This window comes from Protopterus annectens, chromosome 13.part0 (assembly GCF_019279795.1).
Source record: "Protopterus annectens isolate FY-2018-M chromosome 13.part0, PAN1.0, whole genome shotgun sequence".
NCBI lineage: Eukaryota > Metazoa > Chordata > Ceratodontiformes > Protopteridae > Protopterus > Protopterus annectens.
In genome coordinates, this window is record NC_056747.1 from 521,527,023 (window position 1) to 521,545,073 (window position 18,051).

Below are 18,051 nucleotides of genomic sequence, written 5' to 3' on the forward strand. Positions count from 1 at the left end.
GCACATGTCCAGATATTGCACATAATGCATTAAAACTATTTTGTTTCCTTTGTTTCCTTTGTTAGTGGGTTTGAATACTAAATCTCTACGTTCACTTAAGTTTTTCAATGCTTTCCACTCCCGTTTATTTAAATTATCTTAAATCTCCTATTTGTTGTTGGAATACTTTAAATTTCTTATCTACAGCAAAGTTTAACATGGAGGAAAACTGTCTAACCCCTCCATTCAAAAAAGAAGCATGAAGGTACTCTTAGACTCAATGTGACTGGTGTCCAGCAAACAGTAAGCATTCTACACCTGAATAACACGAATAAAAACTAGCATTACTAACATCACTACCACGTCTGTTCATCTCCAATGTGAACATCATCCTGACCAATAGAATTATTAAAAAAGAAATGCTTCAAATGTAACTTCATAACTAGTTTAAAAATATCACATTTAATATCATGCAAATGTGGCAGGACAGTTGGTACAAACTTTAACCCACAGTTTAACACAGCAAAATCCTCATAAGATAAAACCACCCCAGACAGATTCAACACATAATTATTGTCCATTATCCTCTTGTAGGTCATTGGTAGGGCTGAAAGTCTTTCTGGACCCAATTTCCTTGTTCACGTTGCCGTTACCTCCCCTGGAAACCTCCTTGGGAGTTCTGTGCACCATTCCGAAATCTTTGCTTAAATTCCTCTATGTTTTGTGCTGCTGGAAGTGGAAGGTAGCCTTTGTACTCTCTGTTTTCCCCTTCATATGAAGTATCCTGGCCCTCCGATGCTGAAAATGAACTACCATAGCTGTAACTTGTTCTTTCTTCTTGTGGAAACCTCACATAATTCCTCTGTCTCTTCTGACTGGTTCTCGACAAAAAGGCCGTACCATTTTCATAGTCACGGAGATCCCTTGTTAGTTTTACTTTTTTTCCTTTCCTCAATATCAGATTCATATTTATTTAATTTATCTTTAATGTCTATTGGGAAAGTGTCAATACAATTTTGGCCAGAAAGAGAAGATAACTTGGACCATGTATTTAACTATCTGTTCTTTCAAATCTCTTTGTTTCAACCCATTTCTTTCCACTAGTATGGTAATCCATTCTACTGTGTATCTATTTGCTGCTGCTATCCACTTCCTATGGAGTTGCTTGTCCTGTTCATTAGTCAGATCAAAAGGAGAAGGATTTTTAAATGCTTGCAGCCCCCTTGGAGTAATGTCCAAGTCAACATATCTCTGCAAACTTTGAATGTTAAAAAAAACACAGCAGTATCTTTAAAAATTAACTTTTCCAGTTGTTCCAACAGTACCTAGCTTTCTGGTGACAACGTAGAAGTATATTTGTGGCCAACCACATTAAATGGATTATCACAACACTGATTTCTGTCACTTTCCCATTATCCCAAAACCTTGTAATGCCTCTCGTGATGGCAAGGAGTCTATTCCCAACAGAGGAGAAGGTAAGTTCTTTCTCCTGAATGAATCAAATAATTGTCCAAAGAATGCTGTGTACTATGCATACTGGAATCACGAAAAATATGAGGCAGGTTAATTTTCGGATCACTGGCCATGTAGAAAAAATGTATTAAACACAACCACAAAATCCCACCACAGTAGCACAAATGACCGACCTGTGTCCAAATAAGATTAATTTTATTTTCTGTAACGTCACTGCTTCACAGCTTTCAAGGAGTATGAGCACTTAAAACAACCACCTGCCTTAAATACTCCTAAAATAATCACATAATTAGCTAATTAAACAATTTAAGATAAATTAAAAATTTCCAGTTACACTCTAAATTTAACCCATAAGGAGCCAATGTATTATATTTCAAAATATATATAGATTCCTTATATAACAGTTTATTTTTTATCTGAACACCATCATATTGGTCATTTTTAATGTACTCTAATATAGTCGCCTGTAAACTTTCTACTTTGCCCCATGAAAATACTTAAAATGTTCTGCTAAACTGTTACATAAGGAATATATATATATATTTTTTTTTTTTTTTTTTTGAAATATAATGCATTGGTTCCTTATGGGTTAAACTTGATGTAACTGGATATTTTTTAATTTAGCTTAAGTTATTTAATTATTTTATTTATTCCAGTTTGGTGACCGGGGAGGTCCACTGGGCTGAAGAGCCCATTTTTAGTGGAGGCCCAGGGAGAAAAGCTCCATAATACAATGTTACAAGACATAATGATCAAACAATTAAAAGTACAAATAAAATACAAAGATAATTTTGATTTACATACAAAGGGTTGAATTTTCAAACAATAGATAGAATGCATTCAAGTAGGTAGTCCTTCAATTAAGCAACTTGGACGTTAAAGAGAGTGTCTGGGAGGATGATAGGCAATACGCATAGGGTTGGGAGAAGTTGTTAGTTATGTTAGCAATGTATGACTATGAGAGAAATTTGGAAAGGTATGAAGGTTAGCCAGTAGAGAAGGAGGAGGGGAGCTTGGGAGGTATAGAGTGAAGTGAGCAGTTACATTTTTGGCACTCCGATGGCTAATGTTTATGCAAATATTCTATTAAATCAGTGGGAAAACAAGTATGTCTACAAGGGAAATGGATTTTGTGTTCCAGAATTATTGTTCTACAAAAGATTTGTGGACTATTGTTTTATCTTGTGGAAAGGTACTATAGAAAATTTGAAGAATTTTATTTATTTAGAAGGGACAACTGAATTTCTACATTTTAAAATGAATGTATCGGAGACCAATATTGCATTCTTGGATATTCATTTATATATGGTCAATGGAGAGGTAGAAACATCTGTGCATAGAAAATCAGTGCATGCTAATAGAGATACACACACACACAGTATGCATGCCCTCCATACATTTAAAAGTATAGCTAAAAGTCAGCTTTGCAGAGTTAGTAGGTTGAACACTAATATGGATGAATGTCTGAGACCAATAAACGATCTTAAGCAAGAATTTGCTGAGAGGGTATATAATACAGATAGTATAAATGATATAATGGAGGATGTTGTGAATGAAAGAGCAGATATGACAGCCCCATTTTTTAGTGAAGGAAGGCAAGTAATGGGTGACACCTAGTGCCAATAATCAAGTTGAGATATATTACAAGTTATAACACTAGATCCAAAGGTGTAGACAATATAATAAGAAAGAATTGGAATATATTGTTATCGATGCCTGAACTTAAAAATATTATAACTGAAAGGCCATATTTTGCTTATAGAAATGAAAGAAATTTTAAGCAAAGGTTATGTTATAAAGATCTTAGATTATATTGCACTGGTACTAGCACTAGGACCAATAAGAAAGGTACATTCCCATGCTACAATTGTAGCTGTTGTGAAGATCTACTATCTGACATAGAATTTAGACATCCAGTTACTGGATTTTCCTATAAATTTGAATGCTATGCTAATTGTAATACAACATATATAGTATATTTAGCTACGTGTATCAAATGTCCTGCTTTCTATGTTGGTAAGAGTAGTAGAAGGCTAAAAGATCATATAATAGAGCATAAGTCAGAGATTAGAAGAAATGTTCTCACTAACGCGTTAGCAAAACAAATACATAGTAATACTAATGGCCATAGCTTTAAATTCAGAGTAATAAAGGTTGTTCAACATAAAATGAGGGGAGGTGATAATACATTGGAAAATATAGAATATTCAAGGATAGTAAAACTACAAGCAGATGTCCAGGCATTAATAATGCAGTAAGTCTGAAGCCTGTGCTAACTAAAAAACAGCATAGGTTGCATTAATTGAAAGTATACACACACACATATATATATATATATATATATATATTTTTTTTTTTTTTTTGATATATATGTATTTTTTGTATTAATTTAGTGTATAGGTCCTTTTAAATGTTTTTAACTGTTCCATTGGTTGGCTGTGTCATATGATTAACTGTTGTATACTATATAAATGTGAATTAAAATGTTTTTTTTATAGCATTGAGGAAGGGGAACCCGAAAGCTTTGCTGCAATAAATTCTGGTGGTTTTACGTAACTGTGTTCTATTTTGTTTTTGATATTTGGATTTTGTGTATTGAACACAGTGCACCACAGTGTTTCTCTTTACTTGTTAGAACTATATTTCAAATCATTATAACTGCTCAGTTCTTGGGAAGATAAGAAGGGACAACCAGTGTCAAAACAAACTATTTATAAATGGTTGACCTAAGATTAACTTTTGTTACACTCTCTAACAGAGCTGTTCCAGGCACGGTAAATGCCCAATCTATCCGGCCCTTGGCTTCATCTATGGCTTTTTGGAAAGGATAAGATTCTGGAAGTATTCTAGAAGCTGCTACTTGGTCCTCTGTACATCCTTTTAAAAAGGACTATAAGCTTGATTCCTTTTCTAAGTCCAGATCAAGTTTTGCTAGGATCGTTCTCCACAGCCTCCTGGACCCTTCTCCTTCCACCTCCTATATATGTTGTAAGCTAAGGTAATCTACCCATTTAACTAAGGCTACTGCAGCAGTGATCAATACGATAAACATAGTACTGTTGTGTAAGTAAACTTATCATAACAGTAGATACTCAAATTATCACTGCTGCAGGAGCTGCTCCCTCCCTCCATCCCCCTTGTTTTTTGGTGTTTTTTTTTTTTTTTTTTAATGCCAGGGTATGGGCATTTATTTGTTTTGTTCCTTCATTGCCCTATCAGTCAGCTTCCCTCCCTCTGCTAGCAGGGAAACTCTAAAAAGCTTTGCACCCTATCGAGCTGACTGATGAGCTTGTGTCTATGGAAGGTGCCCTGAAGCTTTTGTTGCCCGCTGGCTCGTATCCTTGGCAGGATATAACCCATGTAGTCAGTGCTACTGCAGCAGTGATTATTCAAACATTCACTGTCATAGTAAGTTTTACTTACACAACTGTACTGCACTGATACCTGACATAGTCTTCCTAAAGAAGCTGTAATTTAAAAATATCAGAACTACGGCCAACTAAGCCAACTTCAAAAAAATTCTCAAATCCCATTTAGCTAGCTCATGGATGTATACCTGTTCTGACCCAGGCTAAACTACTCACACAATATATACAAAGCATGTGGCCTACCCCAAAAAGGCAAACCTAGGATGGCATAAACATATGGAAATCAATACCACTTGTGTCTTATAATGGTGTTTTATTCTCTTTAATATGTACACTATCCTGTTATATTTTACTACCCCTCAAATCAAATCCTACAATTGTACATGATAATGGCAGCTTTATATTGTATTCACTGAAATACTTTGAGTACACTTGCCTTTGTTTGAAAACTAGCAACATAAACATATACAGGTCAGACTCGGCTTTTGTTATTTCTATTCTCCAGTCCTTCTAATCTACATATACAGGTCAGACTCGGCGTTTACTTCTATTCTCCATTCCTTCTAATCTCAAACTGTTCTTTTTCCTCTTTATCTCAGTGTTATCACTGTCACTTGTGTATTCGACTGTATCTCAATACACTGTATAACATGCCACAAATTACTTTATATAACTACCAGTAATGTAACTACTGGAACTGTGTATGACTACATTGTGTTATGTATGCTTTTTATTGTATACGTACAGTAATTCATCCTTCCTATTTTAATAATCTTGAACTTTTAATAATGGGGCTTTTCTCCCTGGACCTCCACTGAAAATGGGCAGCCTGCCCACTGGGAATTTCCCAGTAAACAAATGTAAAATAAATAAATGGCGGAATTTGGTATGCGTGTGATAATGCATATAGCACCTTTGTTGGAGTATTGGAAGAAATATTAGTGGTTAACGAGGAATTATAACTTATCCATTAGACCGCATATTGGGTAATCTAGCTGGGACAAACAGCTGTTATCTGGGGATGTATTCTCTTTCTGGGTGGTATTTTGTGTTTGTGATGAAAAGGTGAATGGAATGTGAAAACTCATCAGCCCCATTTTTTCCATTTTCTACTTGGTATCAGGGTGTTGCATCAACTGTATCAGGGTGTTGCATCAACTGTTGTCATCTCTCTCTCATTCTGTAACGTATTCCTACCATCTTCAACAGTCAAATCTAACGGGCACAGGTCTTCACTCGCACAATCCATCAATGACGTATTCCTACCATCTTCAACAGTCAAATCAAACTGTCACAGGTCTTCATTCGCACAATCCAGCAATGCTTCTGCTGGATGTCTTCATTTCTTCTTACTTTCCTCCTACCTCTCCCAAATCTTCACCATGTCCTCATCTTTCCTACATGTGCCAAAACCACTATAATGGGTTCTCCTCTACCTACTCTGCAAGCTGGAGCTACATTGGTTTCTGATCTGATGTGCTTATTTCGTGTTTGTCCCACAGTATACATCCTTCCACCTCTTTTGGACACTATTTCTATCACTTGTAGCTTCCTCAGTTGCTCTGCCCTTAATGCCCAGGTTTCTCTGCACCTCATTTCTCAGCTTCTTCAGCATTCTTCTGTCTCACACTACCTTGACACACACTGCCAGTTGGCTGAAACCCCTCGGATTCTAGTTTTGACCTCTTAATTCAGATATCCCTTCTCAAATATCCCTCTCCAGATACTTGAAGCTCTTAACCTGCTCCACTATTTTCTCTTTGGTCTGTTTTCACCTTCTGATTTATCCCAATTGTTGCCAAGGAAACTGTCTTATCTGTATTGTGTTCCATTCCATACTTCAGTTTTGCATACCATTTTCTCCTATCATTTGCTGACCTTCCTGTTCAGAGTCTGTAATGCCACATCATCTGCATACAGCAGCCTTGATGGTCTTTCCTCGCCATGCTGTCTGCTAATGTAGTCCATCAGTATCAACAGCAGTGGGTTTAGAGCAGTACCCTGATGTACACTCACCCCCATTAGGAAAACCGCTCTGTAGGGCTGAGTACTGTTGGCGCTTGTATAATTGTTTTATATATATATATATATATATATATATATATATATATATATAGCCTGCAGTCAGGGCCGGCCTTAGCTGAAATGGCTTAAGCCCCACCCACTCCATACTAATGCACCACCCACAGGTAGGCCACTCTCCAAGAAGGCCACTTCAGTCTTTTCCTTCAATTATTTAAATGCAATCATTCACATTTCAAATTATCCTGGCTAAGCTAATTCATTTCCCATGGTATAAACTTTCTTTTTTTTTTTGTTAAATATGCATTATTGAATGTTGGATTTCAACTGATGTTAGAAACAAAGCCAGAATTAGAATGCTTAATATTAATATTTAAAAATCACCTGTTTTTTTTTCTTAAAATTGAATGTAAATTTGAGAAAGGCAGTTGTATTGTGTAAGTGTTTGATAAAATCATAGACATAAACTTCCACCCTGTCCCATAACATAACAATATTGTCCAGGTATATTAAATACAACTTGCAATATTGACAAACAAAAATCATAATTAAAATATTAAATAATTCCCAAGTATAAAATATCATGTTTGCATGAAGTGGGTCATATCACCCCATGGCTATTCTTATCATTTGCTTAAAGGTTTCTCCTTCATAAAAAAAAAACAAAAAACATATAGTTTTTGTCCAAAAGCATGGAAATGAGATCCATATTATGCTAATTTCTCTCCATCTAATAACATCACAAGTTAGAAGGCCTTCAGGAATAATCTGGTACCCTCCTCCATGGGTTTACAGGTAAAAAGTCCTATAAGATCAGTTATGAGGGAAACTAAATCTTCATTCCATAGGTTATCCTTTAATTTCCCTTACAAATTACAACAGTCCTTTAACATAGGAGTATGTTTGTGAAAAACAGGTTTTAGGATTCTAAAGACTTCACTATAATAGGTGGTCTAAATGGTGGCTGTTCAATACCTGATGCACTTTCAGTATCCCCAAATTAGTGGGGGGTCACTGGTTTGGAATTTTTCAAAAACTTAGTTAAGTGAAATCTTCCTGTCAATAATGTAATCATCTAATTGTAAATCAGTTTTTCTATATGAAATATGAATTAGTTTTCTAGATACACATGTGTAAGTCCTTTCATCTTGCAAAATATTCAACATAACACCAGAATAATTGATTGCTTCAGAGATGACAATACCACCTCCTGTCAGATTTCACAATGCAAATTGATTTGCCAGTCTTAACAGAACCTAGAACAGTCTAATTCCTACTGAGGTTGAAGGTGGTAAAATTTAGTTTTCTTCCTGTTAATATATAAAAATCATCCTCAAAGGCTTTTTAAATGCCTGAACAATAGGGTACAAAGCAGGATTAAATACACTTTTCTTTTTAAATCCTGCACCCCTATATGTATCACTAGATACTTCTCTCTGTGTACTTCATTAAAATATACTGCTAGATTCAATTTTTTGATGTACGGTTTAAGTTACAGCAATGACTCAGTTATAGAGTTCATAGAGTAGTACTAGGTTAACTGCCTTTGTGGACCATTTTAAGCCTGAATCAAACCCTTCACCTTTGGTTTATAAGGCAAATGCCTTAACCATTATGCCAATCAGAGGGATATCCAAAATTATCTAATAAAATAGATGGCTATAGTTAAAAATATTAAAAGTATTATGTGATAGCACATTGCCATCAAAATCAGATTTAATTACTTCCTCTTCCCTCTTTCCTTTGCTCCTGTCCTCCTGCCTCTCAAATTCTGGCAGGGGATACATGGAGTCCTTGACATGGGTGTGATTCTATGTTTGAGGTCTTTTCATTTGGTTGGCCTGAATGAGTCTCCAACTACTCCATCTTCTGAAGTGGAGGAAAATCCATGTGATTATTTAAATTACAATCATAATCAACCTCTTCCCCCTTTAGCACTTGCCTCATTCTCTCCAGGGAACTGATATTACTAATAATATTATCATTTCGACTGTAATGTTTAGACCTTTGCACATTCTCACCATCAATCTCATGATGTTTTGTATTTTTAATAGGATAACCTACCTTACTTTCATACTGTTTAACATCCTTATCAATTTTCATTTTATGCTTATTAAGAATAATTGCACTTTGCTTATGTACTTATCACATACATTATTGTACAGTCATGCATAATTGTCAAATAGTAAATCATACTTGATTTTGCATGTAAATGTTCAATTTCATAAGTTCAAAATTGTGACAATCAAACAAATTCACAAATTCACAAAAACAATGTAAATAAGTCTCGCCATTCCCATATTATTAGGAAATTTAGTAGTACATAGACCTTCAGATACAATCTTACATCTCAAGCACTTAGTCAGGTAAGCGTTAGACATCTGGGGGAGGCTTCCTGCAGAACAGACAGTTGGGTTAATAACTGTAGGGGTTCTGCATAGTGCTAAGCAGCACAATATGGACTAATATTTGGACTAAACATTTTTATAATTTTTGATGCTTTGGGTGTGATGTTCAGAGTCATATGAAGTGTTAGGTTCTACAGAAAGTTTAAAGACAGGAAAATTAATTGAGGGTTAATTACCCCAGTATTGATGCTGATTTATTAGGGAGGTTCAACATTACAACAGAAAATGCCTTCTTCCTGCCTACACAAGGCTAAGGGAAGGACTTTTAATTAACTATTTTTAAGCTCTATGTGCTAATTTTTGGTTAAATTTAGAGGGTCTGGCCTTCAAAGGAGCATATGCAATTAAAAGACTGATCATACTGCTTAAATGCTTTAAAGATTGTTCAAAGACTTTTTCACAGATAGATATGCAGTCTGACAGTTACTTCACTTTTGTACTAGCTTTTATCAACTAATTCAGCTAATGGATTGCTGAACAGAAGTTACACTTATCGTTAGAAGCATTGTGTTACAGCATAACAAAGTCCAATGCTTTGTTGTCATTTCTTGCAGGCATTGCTGTCTGTGTGCACTTTGTAAATGTAAGAAAGTAAACTAGGAATTTCAACGTGAGTGCAACAGTAAGCATGTCTAACATTCTTAAGCTCAAATCTTCCTCAAACATGTCTGATAAACTTATCTGTGTCTCTCATCAGCTAGCTCCTATGATAACTACATTATATCATTTTCTTGCTTTTCTTGTTATATTTTATTTTCATCCTGAGGTATTGAATAATGGTATAGCTTTAAATTGCTCTGTTCAGTAGTCATAGACTAAAGTTGCAAATGCACTAGTCTGTTGTCATAGACTGTAGCTGGTGTAACATCGTAATCTCTGAATACTTATTCATATATAAGCTGAAAGACACAAACAAACTGATTCAGTTTAACTGAATGAGCTTTTCATACTGCAGTAGCGTTGTCATCGCACAGTAAGACGTAGTCCCGTTCGATTCTCAGCTAAAGCGTCTTCTGTGTGGAGACATGCATGAAGGGGAGTACCTTCGTTGAAGGTTGTGCGTCAGGGCTGGGCTCCTTAAGGTAACAAACTCGTGTGCCGTAATTTTTTTTTTCTGAGCCAACCTGCAGCTGTAAGTAAGTGGGTGGGCGCTCACCCCTCTCTCGCTATGGACTTCCTGAACAGGGAGCCGAGCGAGAGGAATTTTATTAATTAAAAAAATAAATAAATAGTTAAAAGTAGTGCCCTTTCTGAGGCTGGCCTGTACGGTGCCTATGCCTAAGGCCGGCTGTGCCTGCAGTAATTCTGTTGATGTTTCTTGGACTTTGAACCATCATAGGACTGTCCAGAACAACCTTTGTGAGTCTAAAAATGTTCAGTTGGACTCTTTTTCCTCATCTCTAGCTTCTCAGGTATCTGTCTTTTTCTAAACATTTAGTTGTGCTGCTTCCGAATTTGAATCCAAATTGCTCATCTTCCAACTTACTTTGTCACTCAGCATATTAATTTATCAGTCACACTCTCCAGCACTTTCATACTGTGTGACAGGAGTTTGATAATTAAATACTGTCCACGGTTGTGAATGTCCCATTTGTTCTTGTACACTGGCACTAGAATACTTATTCTCCAGTCATCTTGGTTACACTTTTCCCTGTATACTGCTGTGAATACCCTCAGGTGGCATTTCTCCCCTAGCTCACCCAATAACTTAATCTTCTCTGACGTGATCTCCTCTGAGCCTGCTTCTTTCTCTGACTCCTTTTTCCATAGTGGTGTTCTTACTGCTTCTACTGTGAGCTCTTCTTCATCGTCCATAATAGGCAGTCTCTGTGGCAGTATAGCTTCTGTGGGTTTGCTTCATTCAGACACTGCTTTTGATGTCCTGTGGAGTAGTCAGCAGGGTGTTGCCAATATCCCTTATGAACAGTGTCCATCTTCTTTGTCTTTCTAACTTTGCAAGAAACTGGAACTTTAAATTTTTCATAGCTCATAAATTGCACAAACCAGAAAAAGAATTAGAAAAAATGTTTTCTCCTGTAGGTATAATCCCCATGTAGGATGCTATACCCCTAGTCCTGTACATTTACTACTTGTATATTACTACTGGCAGCTCAGACTATCTTGTAGAAGAGCAAGTCAATGATCTCGGAGTATTACTTGAGTATGGGTGCGTGGGGTGTAGATGTAGAGGCTTGCATCCTACCAAAATCGATGAAATTCCATTTTAGTGATCTGTTATCAGTAAAATGAAATTCACAGAAAAGCAGTGTTTGACACAACTTTAATTCTGGCTGAGTTTGCTCTTAGTGCTAGTACTGCAGTGTTAATATGTACAGATGAATGTGTTCCCTTAATTTATATACGCAGAAGGTATCCAGAAAATATAGAAAGACTGTTTTTCTTGCAGTAATTGCCTTCTGTACAAAGTGTTACTTATGTGCCCAAGGCTACTCTGTTGCATAATATTAATATTTTTGTGTGCATCTTTGTGTGTTAGTGGTGACGTTCCTGTCTTTATATTTAAAGACTTTTCTTCCACTGATTGTTTTCCAGAAACGAAAGCTGAATTGGAAGAATTGATGACTGATATCAAGAAGACTGCTAACAAAGTGAGATCCAAATTGAAAAGTAAGTCGATGCACCCATTTCTTTCTTTCATCGTAATTGTTACCCAGAAATTGATTTTCACACATCACATTATTTTGTAATTGTAAGTTACTGGCGCACTTTAATACTAATCAACTGATGCTATTTATAAAGCACTTTTCACACGTGGATATGTGGATATGTTTGAAGGGTAAAGCAATTTGTAGAACCCTTACTGAAGTGTTTTCATGAGCCTGTAGCTTATGCAAGAAATGTACTTTTTGTGATCATAAAATTGTAAGCGTCTAGATCCCATCAAATTTTCATCTGTCATTTCTGACAGCAATGGTAACCAAAAGACACATGAATACTCCATTTCCTTGTTTGTCGGGGGTGTCAGAACAATTGTAAAAAAAGGTAGTCTTATGAATTTACCTTAATCTATAGTAATTTAAAGAATGCAAATTAAACTAAATTTTTCAATTTTAGAATCAAAATTGGACCAGAGCGTTATGGGGCGCTTAATCTCCAAATTTAAATGCACAGCCTTCGAGAAAAGACTACTAGTCAGTCTGTGAAGTACACAATGACCCCCCATTTCTCTTTCTTCTGTTCACTCCAGCATACCTGTTCATAGAACTGCTGATTTGAAAGCTTGGATTTTCTAGAGTAGCAGTTTGAACACTTATTCATCAATGTACATTCCAACAACTGACCACATACTGAGGAATATTTTTGAAGTTCTCACTGTCTTCTATCACATTTCTTTATCTTCTGTTGTAGAATCTTTATGAGAAATCTGAATTAAGGTAATTTCCATAATTCTAATACAAGCAAGAGTTAAGAGGCTGAGCATTAGAAATGAAGGGATTAGTGCAATGACTGAAAACTGCAGTCTTATGAATGGCTGACTTGACAGAGTCTTGTTTGCACATATGCAGATGTCCCTGTAGTCTTTCATTGGAGCCATCAGGCACACAAACAACTGTTTTCTGTTTCTACCAGTTGCACATAAAATTTGGTTTACTTACCTTGCTTAATTTCAGGTTGTAGTTGGAATAGTAAACGAGACTTGTGCTAGAACATAGCATATTGCCTTTAACCACTAGACTATATTTTCTCCTCTAACCTGTCCGAGGAGGTTACTTATTTCATGTAGAGATGTGCAGGATTTGTAACCTCTTTTCTCCCCTAAAACAATGATGAGAGCCAGCACTGCTGCGTCATTAAATGCTTAGCATTAGAATCTGTTAGGTCACAGTAGTCTCTAGGAGACTGCCTCTGTGTCCCTCTACAGTTGCATGCTTTTCTTGCATAGGCACATTTCTTTTAAGGTCCTGTAAAGATGTCCTGAGATCAACAGGAAGGCCACTTGGACTTGCAGCAGAGAGAATCATTTTATAATGGAAGACTGTTGCTAGAAGGGTGGCTCTGGAGATTTAGGTGCGATTAAGGCAACAGCCAAGTACCTTAGTTGAAGGAAGGAGAGATCACAAACTTCATGATTGTCAGGTCAGTTATACAGCATAGGAAGCTGAATTTCATACAAATCTGTCTAGAAAAGTGATCCAGTCAGTTGTGCAGATATGTAAAGACCGATAGCTCTCAATGTACAGATTTTCACAGAATGTTCAGATTTTTGCCTCATTTTTTGTTCCATTTTTCATAAAATTGTGGTTTTCTAACAAATCATTAAAGATTGAAATCAGAAAATGAGATGTTTTGAGTTTGAATTCATGCTAATGCAAAACCTGTTCTATCAATGTTCTACGTTTGTGACACCGATATTTAAAATTTGTCCCTATTTCTTGGACCTTTCCTCCCAATATTTATGGCTTTGTCCAGATTTATGTTCTAAGGTTGAGAAGTATGTAAAGAACTGCAGAGGGAACTTGAATGAGTAGCATATGTTGTGTCATTCTTGAAGGCACTTTGTCTACCACTCAAGGAAAGCTAGAACATGTGTCATGAAATTCATCAGATCTTTATAAAACATATACATAGCCCTGAAGGCTGATTTCTTTACTGTCTAGGAAATCTCTCCTGAACTGTAATGTTTTGCATTTCTTCATGAGTAATAATGCAGTGTTAATGTGATAGGTTTAAATGTTTCTTAAGCAAACATTTAAACTAACTAGGGTATACAGAAAAGGACAGTAAAAGTATTTTTGGCCACCAAAACTCCAATAATTGGGTAAACTGCAACAGATGTCATCTGATCAGCCATCTGTACACCAGAGTCCATTCTGTTAGAGCTAGCTGTTCAGATAGAACAACGTTTGTATTACATCTTTCTGTAAAGTTAGACTTCAGAGTTTTAATAGAGAGAAAGGTGATGTTTCAAAGTTTAGTTAACTGGCTCTTGTCAAAGAGGTATATTGTTCTGTAATGACTCAAACAGAATTTGTCCTGAAGCATTTAGAATCCTATACCTCCATTAAAAGTATCCATGGAAATTCAGGAAGCTGCGGTATTGAGAGTACTAGGAACAGTGTTATAATGTCATAGTGAAGTGTAATGAGTGCCAGTGGCTAAAAGTGATGCAAAAAGCTGTCTGAAGTGACAGCTTTCATGGAAGAATAATCTCTTTATTGTAGCAATGACCGTAATAATGATGGCATAAAACTGTTACTGTGATAACATAGACTCATAGGAGGTTACTAGGCTAGCGACCCTAGAGCCTTTTTAAGCCTAACAATGTTAATCCCAAGTTGCCTCATTTTTCCTTGTTAGATAGATGTAATTCACAGAGCAAGTGTATGATAAACACTTACTACTCCTGTCCATGAGAGACATGGGTGCCACCCTTGAGGTGAATTAGAAGGGTTCCTATTAAATGATCAAAGACGCATTCTGTCAAATGCATTTTGATTGAACTTGAAAGCACGAAAAGGCAAAATAGTAAAGTGGCATATAAGCGAATTCTTTCCCTGGGAAAGAAATCACTTGGCTGCTTCCGTTACTTTGCCGTTTTCGTGACTGTAATGCGATGTCGGAGTTGGTATATTTAAGTAGGGGGGTGAAGCCCCCACTTTTTGTAATGTTTCACAATTTTTTTTTGTGGAACAGCAATTTTTTTCCCTTGGAAAAAAATCACTGTTCAAACTGTTCGAGATTGTAAGCTTTTGCTTACATGGGTTCACTAAATCATCGTTCGCTTTTTTAAATGTTTGATGATTTAACATAGACCCGAATTGGAAGTCTCTCATCCATTTGTCCAGGTTGTGCTTGAATAGGGTCAGTGAGGAGCTCTGCTTCACATGAATTGGAAGTTTATTCCAGAGTAGCGTACATCTCTGGGAGATGTATCTGTCTCTACATCATGCTTCATTTCCATAGTAATAGGGTGGGTCAAGGAAGAACATGATAGGAGGATTGTAATCCTTAATAAAAGAGAAAGATTAAAACATTGGAGCCATTGGGTAAATAAGAGGAGATGCTGTACATCGTACTGCATTTGAGAAGTGGTAATGTAATGCATTCACTTAAAGGGATAAGGGACATGATAGCGAATATGTCTGGAAGATGGCCAAGAAAAAAGGAGAAACTCTTAATGGGGGAACGTAAGATATTTTAACCACCTTGGCTGCAACTGTTACATAACTGAAGATTCAAAATTCCATTAGAAAGGTAGTATGAAAACCTACTGCACAGAGCGGGAGAGAGAAAGCGCAAGCAGTTCTGGACCTTGCATTTTCCAAACTAGACACTGTATCTCATGACAATATGCTTTTCTGGCATTTTAACCATAGTGTTGTTGATCCTATCAAAAGTGAGAATTTTGGATATAGAGAGGCTGTCCTCGGCAGAGTGGGAAGTTACCTAAGAAAATGGTTAGCTATTTGTCTGGAAGAAAAACGGAAACAAAACAAAAATGCTGACTCAACAGCATGAAGTCTTTTTTTATGGTAGAAATGTGTAAATATGTAGATCAAACTGTAGAAATACTGGTTCTTGAAAGACATGGTATCACATATGTGGGAAATATATATAGTCCCCAAAATGTATAACAAAACAGAAGGAATACTAGAGAGGAGTACTAGCTAAAACAGAACAAAGAAAAGGCCATCCAAAATAGCAAGGGTCAAAGCTAAGGAAAATATAGAAGTAATTTTGTTTTGTTATACTTGTTTATTTTGACCAGTTTTAATGTAGAGTGGGGGCAAAAAAATGTGAGCGAGGAAATGAATAAACAATGAGGATTAATAATGGAGAGACAGAAAGGGACAATGAATGATAAGACTACTAAAGGAAAAGCTACTTTGTGAAATCCAGTCCATAGATGTAGTGGGGTCTATATTAGAACATCGAAGTTTCAAAACTTCTAACGTTCTAATATTGACACACAACACAAGCACACCAAACAAACAGCAATCCACACACACACACCTAAAATCTTGCACCTAACACTACACTAAACCATTCACACACCACTAACTATCCACTTACCTTAACCCAAACCCTAACCCTAAGGTGCGTCACTATCACACACTCAACTCACCCACGCCCTAACCCTAACTCACCTACTTCGCCCTAACCCTCATGTCCACACAATCGCACACATACCTAACCCGCGTCCTAACCCTAACTCACCTAACCCACCCTAAACCTCACGTCCACACAATCGTACACTTACCTGAACCCAACCCGTAACTTTCCACCATAGTGCTGAAAATACTAAAGCAACAGAAACGGACAACTGACTTCTTTCCCTAGGAAAAAATTTGGTTTTCTGTTGCTTCGATATTTTCAGCTTTCGCTGAATAGGGGTCGATATTAGAACATTCAAAGTTTTGAAACTTCGATGTTCTAATATAGACCCAATGTAGTGGTGGGGGGGGGGCACAGTTGTATGTATCTATCTAGCTTTGTTCTTTTGTTGACTAAGTTAATCCCACTGTGGTTGTGTCCTCCTTTCAATGAAGACCAAGGTGGTACTTATGCTACTAGGGGAAATTTTGCCAGACCATTGGGTAGCTTCCTCTACCCTTTTTGATGGGTGCTGTGGAATCTTTTATAATCCAACTAGACTACAAATAATTCAAGGAGATGAGCCCCAAGTTAAATGACTCACCCAAGGATAGGCATATTCAGGAGAACTCAAATACATCCTTCACTTAAAGGCTGGAAAAAGAAGAAAATAGTTATTTGAGCATATTATGTCAGAATTCTTCAAAGGTTATAGTTACCCAGTTTTTCTGACTTTACTGTCCGATATAAATCATATTGTATAAATGTAGCATTCCAGTAACTCCAGTCTGATGCATCACTTATTCTTTATTTTATATCTTTAAATGCTTTTAAATGTCTTGCTTAGTAGTACTTCATTTAGGTTCATAGATTAGTACTAGGCTAACTGCCCTTGTGAGACATTTTAAGCCTAGCCAATTATCCCTTGAGACTCAAACCCTGCACCTTGTGTTTGTAAGGCAAATACCTTAACCATTAGGCCACCCTCCCAACCCATTTCCATTCTTGGTGTACATATACAGGGAATTACTTTTTTCATGCCTGTGCACATCTTGCATATTGTTGTGTGTATATGCATACACATGCACCTCTGGAAAATCTACTTTCTGTCCCCTTTTTTGAAAAAAATATTATTAAGAAAATGTTTGAGTGACGAGAGCTAAAGCTCTTACTGCAATCCAAATGACCTATGTTTGATTAGCAACAGGAGTACTGGGGAAACCTGGTAAGGAAGAATGGAGGTTAGCAGCTAACCTCAGCTCATCTTTCATGTGGGGAGGGATGCATTCCACTGCACAACATTGATGACCTTTATCAGTGCATCACCCACAGCAGTGAGTCTAGTGATATCTATGCTGCTCAATAGTATTCCACATTAGCAGGGAGTAAGTGTGTGTGTGGCATTAGGCATGTCCCTTTAGCAGACATCAATTGTGGAAGTCACTGGCCATCATTGTGGATTGAGTTTGGTATCAGAAGGTCTATATGATCAGCCCAATGGTTTGCTTCCTAACACCTGACTCTCACATCTGAGAATAGATAGAATAGGCTCTTGCTTTGGTCAGTGGACAAATGGGCCATAGTGTTTTTGCCATGCCCAGAGAGTGAATAAGCCTGGCTGTTGCCTAATAGGAGGAATAAATGGGACAGCTGGTTGCCAGCAAGGAAATATTACTGTGATGGAATTATGAGAATAGTTAAAAAGATTCCTGGTAATGTGTATATATGTGTTCTATTCTCACACC